Genomic DNA, 9,581 nt, shown 5'->3' with positions numbered 1-9,581 from the left:
GGGGGGGGTAATCCCTCATCACTTATTTACGCTGCCCTTTGATATGTGTGATATTTAAGAAGGGTTAAAACGTGAAGGGTCAATCCTGGAGGAGTGAGCCCAGTGAAATTTTCATCAAGTACTGGCCAAAGCGACAGATTTTATTTGTTTTTCCATGAGTTTGTTTGTTTTTTTTTTTACATTGCTGAGTTTGCAACCGATTAGACCGAATTTGATTGACTTCGCGGCTCGCCAGGAAGCAGACGAGAATAAAACGAGCCAAGAGGACGGACGGGCTAAGGCATTATTTTTATCCCTCCGTCAGGTGCAGTACCGTCTCCGAACGCCCACGCGCCGCATCCGTAGCGTCTCGGGTGCCGACGGCCGGGAGGGGAGACGGCGCTCGGAGGACGGCGCAAGACGAGGCTTGCGGGCCTCCGGTCCCGGCATATTCATAAATCAGGGCCTTTCGGGGAGCTGTCAGAGGCGCCATAATGAGGGTCATTACTCAGGCGGGGTGTCAAAGCAACTATCACAGGGACGCGTCCCTGGAAATCACACTCACTCTGCTCCTTGTTAAATAAACAGCGCCGTATACAAAATGGCAAACAAGCTGAGGGTCACGCCGCGGCAGCGCGGGGGCCAGGCAGGCCTCCGGAGTAATTCACCCTGGGGGAATTCCTCTCGTGCAGGGGGAGATGGATTAGAGGGAGCCCTCCAACAACAAAGATGAAGGGGAATAAAATCAGAGCGCCAAGTAAGCTGCAATGACAGTCCGTGAGTGACACTCCACCCCCCCACCCAGGTTATCAGCGCCGCCGCCTCTCAAGTTTGAAGGTACGGCATCCCGTAATTGTCGCGGGTGGTTTGGCTGACAAGAGGAAGCGGGCGTCCGTCTCCGGTCTGAGCTCACGCTGCTGATGATGTAACGGCCGGGCAATAACGGAGGGTGATCAAATATTCATCCCTTTATTGCCTTGCTAATATGTAAGGCAAGCTTTTATTCATTTTAGATGGAGGCGGGTGTGTGGGGGGAGGGCGGCCCGGTGAACAACAGATCCGAAAGTCCCGTAAAATCTCCCCGTGATTGACAATCCCTCATTTTGCCGTCAGGTTGTCGAGCATCTTTTCCAATCCCCAATCACCATTTTGATCACACTTTTAGCCGGATCGCACCCCGAGGGCCCCCCCCCCCGCACGCGCGGCGGCGGCGCAGGGCAAACTTCCGAGTGCGGAATATTTCCTGGTTAATATTCCGGCGACTTCCTTGCTCCGCACGTCGAGAACACTTCCTAGCGGAGCGAGGATATGCCCTTTTCTCTCTGTTCTCCACACAAAGCAAACAGCTAAGGGGGTGCTGGTGCCTTATGTTATTTTTTTTTTTTTACTTTTTTTTTTTTTTTTTTTAACACCCACTGATTTCCAGCTCACCTACCTGAAGGCAAAAAGATTAATCTTTTACATGTGTGAGTTTTGGACGGGCACTCACGCTGTGCGAGACAAATGCTCCAAAGCGGGCAGCCTATGCGCAATACCAAGTAATGATTTTATCATGAGAGTGAAGGGGGGGGGCATTCAAAACAACGTTTTGGGCATTTGGCGCCATCTGGTCCAAGGGAAAAGAAACAAGTGTGATGATGCTTTTGTGTGTGTGTGTGTGAGAGAGAGAGAGTGAAGGATTGGAGACACATGGGGGGGATGGAACATATGTTGTTTTAGAGCCCCAGGGCTGACATTGAAGATGAGGAAGGACAGGACTTGAAGGCAACACCCCCCCCCCATCCAAACCCCCCGACAGAAGGCTTCCAACACCAATATTGTGCTGATGATTATTGACAAGAGAGGGGTGCACAAAACGCGCTGGCGACTTGCTGGGTGGGGGTGGGGGGGGGTCATTTAATCAGATTAGCCTGGAGGAGATACATAACCGCACGTGTTACTCCACATGCACCTGCGGCTGTGCTGGTAGCGCAAGCCGCACTCCGCCTCGGTGCAATTTCGGAGGTCACGTCACGCTCAAGTCGACGCATTTCCCTGCCAGCATCTTGACTCGCTCGGCTCACTTCGTCGGGGCGAAGCGGAAGCACTTTGGCGGCAATCAATAATGACGCCGCGCGCTACTGTTAAATTGTTCCCACTCTGCGCTCATCAAAACCGAGCGGTAGTACGGGCGCGCATTTGCCGGATTAAGCTCATTAGATTGTCTGCAGCCTTCATTACAGTCCACTTCCTCTTTAGCGGAACACGCGCGGCATCGTCGGCCCCATCCTCGGCGAGCCCAACGCATCTAATTCCGAGTGCAAGACAACTAAAAGCTTCAGGAAAGTTCTGCCGCCACTTTTAAAAGGCACTCCTGCGACGGCACTTGAGGCGTTTTTCCTCGCCGAGTTGGACTTAAAGCCCTTCTCCACTCAAATGGAGGGCCCGCAGATTGATGGCTGGCTGAGAGCGACGCGATAATTGACCCGACTTAATATCGCTGAGGTGCTAGCCCGAGAACACCAGCGAGGGCCGTAATGAAGGCGCCTCACTCGTGTTCTGGGGCCCAAGCGCCTCGCTCGCCCCGATCTGGCTCTTTGCCGCGGCGGAGCCCATGATGAATGGTAGCCGAGATGGACCGCTTGCCGAGGGAGAGAGCCAGACGGGCCTTGGCAAAGCCTTGGATGATGAGTAATGACTCGCTCGCCGCATTCCCCGCAGGAAGCCCTCAGACTGCTTCTACAAGGGAAAGGCGGTTGACAAGCGCTCCTTAACCAGAGAGCCAACCTGATCACAGTCAGGTGGGGCTGGGGACCGGAGACGGCACCCGCTAAAGCAACTTGGTCACCTAATTTCTTAAAAAGACTTCAAAAGTCAGAAATGTGGCAAAAATTCTGAGTCCACTCCAGGAGATTTGGAATGATTGTGAAAAATAGTCCAATCAATTGCCGGTCAGCAACAGCTCCTTTAGGACCTTGAAATGAGCCCTGGAGCCCCGCAAGGGCGTATGCCCATCCCGCTGCGCTTTAAGATGCATGACAACCGACAGCGCATTAAGTTTGGGGAAAAACCGTATTCAATTGGCAAAAATGATGAGGCCCGTCAGAAAGACAAGTGTGTCCAAATTAACTTTGACTGCTCAACAAGGAGCGCGTGCACTTGACAGAGGATGGTGTTGATCTGATTTAGCGACACCAGCGGCGCGTGGAAACCAGAGCGAGGGGCGATGCGCACGAGGCAAAACAAATTCAATCATCTTAGGCCGCCGTGAGGAAAACCTGAGCCTTTCTCCGCACAAGAGAAACCTTCTTAAATCAATTGCAAACAAATCAAACCCGATTCCGCAAAGAGACGCAGGGGGAACAAACGGTAGCTTTCAATTTCATTCAGCACAGCGCCACGGGAGCGGCAAACTTTCATCCATCACTTTCACGCGCCTCGCAAGGCGGCGGCAGCGAGTCTCTTTGTGGCAGAAGTGGCGACGGTGGGGAACGGTAAACACGGCTCGACAAACACCTCTGCCCAAACTGTCTCTTCGGCGGGCTGACGGGCGGCGGCGCTAAACGGCAACGCGGCTTATCGTCACGGCATCGTCGCGGCACGACACCTGGTTTGGCTTGTACGGCCTCGCGGAAAAATACAAATCTGAATGAAGAGCGTCTGCGCGACTTTCAGGCCTTTCTGCGCAAACTTTCAAACCTGTCTCCGCGTATTGCCTTAAAGAGCCGGTTAGCCTGTGCGGTTCCTCGCCAGCAGAGCTCGGCGCTAATCTGTGCTGACTGATGATGAGCATTAGCATACAGCTCACTGCCACTAAAATGTGCCGTCGTGACGCCTTTGCACAGGTCACCGGGGATGCACGCGCAATGCCCGCCTGCAACTTTTACCGACCCCGCCTCCTCCATCAGTCACTTCCTGTTATTAGGACACACTCAGCCTTCCGCTTCTTCGGAGTTTTTTTTTTTTTTAATTTTGTCAATCCGCTAATAATTCAATTGAGCAGGACTGGTCAGGTTGAGTCTGCCATTAGCTTGGAGGAGCTGATTTAAGATTGATGACTTCTGTCCCCCGAGAGTGAAATGCTCGTCTTCGGTGGAGTGTGTGTGTGTGTGTGTGGGGGGGGGATTTTGGGCTGCTCAAGTCGTCGGGCGAATTAGGGTTCCGAATTGATTTCCTCCAAATTTGAGCTGACTAATGTGACAAGTGGCAGCTGCGAGCGCCCCCGCTGCCGCGTGGCCTCGGCTGTCTCCTCCGGGCTCCTCACTGTGACACCGCGTCGAGGTGGAGGCGGGAGCGAGGGGCGGAGCGGCTTCTGGCTCACAGGTGCGCACGCACGCACACACACACACACACTGCTAAGTTTATCCGGGTGCACAGCGGAGACGGTCGTGCAGGGTGTGTGTGTGTGTTTGTGTGTGTGTGTGTGTGTGTGTTGTGTGTGTGCTGCCGCTCCACCCCGGTGACACGGTGTTGCACGAAACTGCTCGCCCATCAAACTCAAGTCAGTGACACAAATTACACCCGAAGACTGGATGAGGGGAGCATTGCGAGGCCTTGACGCGTACGCACACACACACACACACACACACACACACACACACACACACTGCTACAGTACTGACAAAGAACAGGTCAACATGATGACACTGGTGAATAATTCAAGAGAAAACAGAGTGAAAGAGAGCCCGTAGTGAGCTGTAAGAAGCAGGAGACAGCTGATATACGATATGCGCGTCTCCATGTATAGAAAATAAAGTGCGGCGGGAAGGCATCAGTCACGCGTACGCCGTACCCGACGTGTTCTTTAAATCATACGTTTCGTCACAGACCTGGAGTCCATCTGATGACGCTTCCTTTCTTTCCACGCAAGTTGTGGATCGACAAAAGACTGATGAGCACCCCTCCCCGTGTCAAAGTGACCAGAAGCAAAAAAAAAATGGTCTTTTAATTCCTCCCAAAAAAAAAAAAAAAAAATTAAAAACCTGCTGCCGTGGACGAGTCGGAATTGGTTTCACGCATGAACGCAGCCTTTAAGACAAAAGCACCTCGGGAGATAATTACAGTGTCAAGCATATCCTCCTGCCAAGGGCCTGACAATTGGCCAATATTTAGTTTTAATTAAATCAAAGCAAGAACGCAATTTATCCGGCGCCAATTCGACCACGCAAGAGCGGATCGCCGGAGAAACAGACAACATGTCCAACGAATGTGTTTTCTTTGCCCCGTCGTCATGTCACAAAAGAAAAAAAAAAAAAGAAAACGTGGCATTAAATAAGCCTTGCGACGGGCCGATACAAGCGCGCGTTTGCGATTGTGGCCAAATGGTGGCTTCGTGCAGGAGTTTGGGGCTCCACGCTTTTCGGGGGCTTCATTTGCCCCGATCAGGCTGAGCTGGACCCAATTGCCCTTGGCAGAATTCAACAGCCTCTCACTGACCTGCCTCAATTTCCAAGCGTCAATCTCAAACAGGAGGCCCTTATCGCAGAGCGCTCTTTCTACACGTGCTCATCTTCTTATCCTCGAGCCAGTCACGACGGTTCCTCTCGACTGGCCGGCAGAGAAAAAAAAAAAAAGCCGCGCTCAGGCCGGAGAATTAATTGAGCACATTTCTTCCGGGCCCGTACGGCGAGCGACTCCGCCGTCGTGGCTTTCGAGGGCCGGCCGCTTTCTGCTCGACGTGTTCGGCGAGATCGCCCGGCTGGTCCCGCGGAGCGGGCTTCGCTCGCGCCCACGTGTCCGCGGCGGCGTGGAGCTCATTACGGCGGGAAACGTGTCAGAAGCCAAGACGGCCGAGGCTCCTCTAAACGTAATCCGGACATTGAACTTTTTCCTCCTTAATGATCGGCTAGCCCGGCTGAGCGCTGTGAAGTCGGAAAGAACGGGCACGGCCCGGGATCGCAACGAAGCCGACTTTGGCCAAACCGCGTGTCGGCGCAAGTCCTTTGTACTTCCAGCAAAGGCTCGCCTAGCCGGACGCGATGAATGATCTTCAAACAATTAAAAGATTTCAAGGCCGATCTGAGCCTTTTCCTCCTCCATCGCTAAAGGTGAAGTCGGCGATCTGCCGTTATTTGGTTTAAAACATTCCCGGCGGTATCCGACATCTCTGCCTATTTGATTCACTTTGAGGCAAGTCTCTCTCCTGGATGCGTTCATCCTCCCTAAACTCCGCAGTTGGAGTGCTTTGCCTCAGGCAGAGGAAGCAATAATGTGAACCCTGGAGAGCTATTCCGAGTGAAGAGGAGCGTGGAGCCGAGCCTCCTCCGCCGTTCTCCTCCAGCGGGCCGTTCGGGAGGCTAAATGGAGCCGATATCCCTTATTAAACCATCTGGCTGATGCTAATTAGATTATCGGAGATAAAGAGAAGGAGTTTTCTTTGTACATTTTAATGAGATAATGTGGCAGGCAATTGCACGGCAAGTGTAAAGACTCTTCAGGTGAAAGAATGAATAGAGAGAGAAGGGGGGGGGGTGGCGGGGGGGTTGCTTATCCGCAAGCATCTTGCGTATGCTAGGAAATAAAAAAGATGTGAAAAGTAGATGTCACTTTGGAGAAACTCGCGGTCAAAACTCGTCACTAAAGTGAACTTCCAAAGCCGTCCATCCCTTGCGGTCGGACGCGCATGCGAGTTCTCGGCCACTAATGAGGGCACGGAGGGTGGCTATTGATTAGCCTTGTCACCGGAGAAGAACATAAAAGTACACATTCAATAAGGGACTTCATATCCCGTTCGGCCAGTGTAAAGGTTAAGTGCTGGAGAATATCGGCGCGATCAATAAACCTCGGCAACTTTGCTTTGGCCGCTGTTAACCCTGAAAGGAAGCGCAAAGCCGCCGATTTTGACGAAGCTCTTGGAAAAGCAAACAAACAAACCAAAAAAAATGTTCATGGAGCATCTACGGCAGAGCCGGCCAGCCTTGCCGCATCTGACCGAGAACTTAGCAGCAAGCCCTCCACACATTGTTGAGAGTTCAAATTGGAGCCCATTAAAATTTGATGGCCTAAGTACATAACCGCTGCTGCGTCTGAAGCTATTACGATAAATAAACTGCATTTCCCCAGTGGTAATGGACGGGGAGAGAGACAGAAAGAGTGAGAAAGGCTCCTTAAGCAAGACAAATGGAGGGCTTTGCGGCACTAAGTAACGACATTAACTGGCTAATTAAACAACAGCGGAGGATGCGGCTGCCCGCTGCCATCATTCCACGTTGCGGTTTCATCAAAGAGGCGCAGCGCGCACAAAAGACCGAGCCGTGCCAGCAGAGGACTGCTTCTTCAGGAGCGACCGGACCTCCAGCCCTCCGTGAAAACCGGAAGCCATCTTAGTACTCGTTACGGGAAGACGTAACAAGTCGATGATGGCGACGAGATAACGCTGTCAGGTTTGCAGTGCTGCCTCATCGGGCCCTACCAACCAGACAGAACTTTTTGCGTCTCTACGGGTCCCGCTGCGCCCCACTGTCGTGACGGAGTCCCGCAGGGTTCAATTTTGGGGCCTCTACAAAGACTGATTTCTCACTTTATGGGGCAACAGGCCCTTTGGATGTGCTTGTGAATCTGTTTTTTTCCTGGGATTGAGTCCAAAAAACACATACTTATTCAGCCAACGTCCCCCGATAAGGTTTGAGTGAGCTATGAAATACTTGCAGCACTGCATGACGATTACGAATCATTCACCACATGCCGCGACAGAGTTTTCAAAACAACTGTTCAGATCAAGAACATAATTTGCAGAGAGAAGATGTTGTGCACGTGTTAATTATTCAGGAAACAAAGTGACACAAACCCATTAGCAACTCAAGAGCATGAGGCCAATCACAAGAACGACGTTTCATTGGTGTGTTACTTTAATAAATGCATGAAACAAAATATTTATCTTTAAAAAAAAAAGGCTCGGGATGCAAATCTCCGACGATGAGGCCTAAATGGATGGTGTCTTTTAAAAAATGTATACGCCGCACAAAGCGCTGTTACCCCGGAAAGGAAGCGCAAACCCGCCGATTTTGACGAAGCTCTTGGAAAAGCAAACAAACAAACCAAAAAAAAATGTTCATGGAGCATCTACGGCAGAGCCGGCCAGCCTTGCCGCATCTGACCGAGAACTTAGCAGCAAGCCCTCCACACATTGTTGAGAGTTCAAATTGGAGCCCATTAAAATTTGATGGCCTAAGTACATAACCGCTGCTGCGTCTGAAGCTATTACGATAAATAAACTGCATTTCCCCAGTGGTAATGGACGGGGAGAGAGACAGAAAGAGCGAGAAAGGCTCCTTAAGCAAGACAAATGGAGGGCTTTGCGGCACTAAGTAACGACATTAACTGGCTAATTAAACAACAGCGGAGGATGCGGCTGCCCGCTGCCATCATTCCACGTTGCGGTTTCATCAAAGAGGCGCAGCGCGCACAAAAGACCGAGCCGTGCCAGCAGAGGACTGCTTCTTCAGGAGCGACCGGACCTCCAGCCCTCCGTGAAAACCGGAAGCCATCTTAGTACTCGTTACGGGAAGACGTAACAAGTCGATGATGGCGACGAGATAACGCTGTCAGGTTTGCAGTGCTGCCTCATCGGGCCCTACCAACCAGACAGAACTTTTTGCGTCTCTACGGGTCCCGCTGCGCCCCACTGTCGTGACGGAGTCCCGCAGGGTTCAATTTTGGGGCCTCTACAAAGACTGATTTCTCACTTTATGGGGCAACAGGCCCTTTGGATGTGCTTGTGAATCTGTTTTTTTCCTGGGATTGAGTCCAAAAAACACATACTTATTCAGCCAACGTCCCCCGATAAGGTTTGAGTGAGCTATGAAATACTTGCAGCACTGCATGACGATTACGAATCATTCACCACATGCCGCGACAGAGTTTTCAAAACAACTGTTCAGATCAAGAACATAATTTGCAGAGAGAAGATGTTGTGCACGTGTTAATTATTCAGGAAACAAAGTGACACAAACCCATTAGCAACTCAAGAGCATGAGGCCAATCACAAGAACGACGTTTCATTGGTGTGTTACTTTAATAAATGCATGAAACAAAATATTTATCTTTAAAAAAAAAAGGCTCGGGATGCAAATCTCCGACGATGAGGCCTAAATGGATGGTGTCTTTTAAAAAATGTATACGCCGCACAAAGCCTTGTCCCGGCGTGCAAGCTTGAAAGGCTTTTTTCATGAATTTGTGATGAAATGTTGGTTGACAAATAGGAAAACATGAATATTGAAAACGCGTACGGCGTTTCACTTCATGAGTTGACACATCGAATATGCGGACTAAAAGCCGGCTGTCGGAAATGACAGCTTGTGACCGTGCTGTTGTTTGTCTCATGCGGGCGTTTCGGTACTGCGCCACCGACGCTGGATGAACGGAGCGGATTTTGTGGACTATAAGGCGCACCTATTTAATATTCCGTGTTTGACATTTAAAAAAAAAAAAAAAAAAAAAAATTAAAAAGCGCTGCGCCGCTTGCTCCAAAATAAAACTGATCGATTGTCAGAGAAGAAAACGCTAAATAGCACTACAACTAACGTGATTGAACCTTGTTGTGTGAAGATCACAGTCCCAAAATCGCACCTGACAATTCAAACAGCAAAAGTTCGACAGGCGCGCACTCTTCATGTCCCTCGCCG

This window comes from Hippocampus comes, unplaced genomic scaffold, assembly GCF_001891065.2.
Source record: "Hippocampus comes isolate QL1 unplaced genomic scaffold, H_comes_QL1_v1.1 scaffold53, whole genome shotgun sequence".
Lineage (NCBI taxonomy): Eukaryota > Metazoa > Chordata > Actinopteri > Syngnathiformes > Syngnathidae > Hippocampus > Hippocampus comes.
This window is presented reverse-complemented; position numbering follows the sequence as displayed.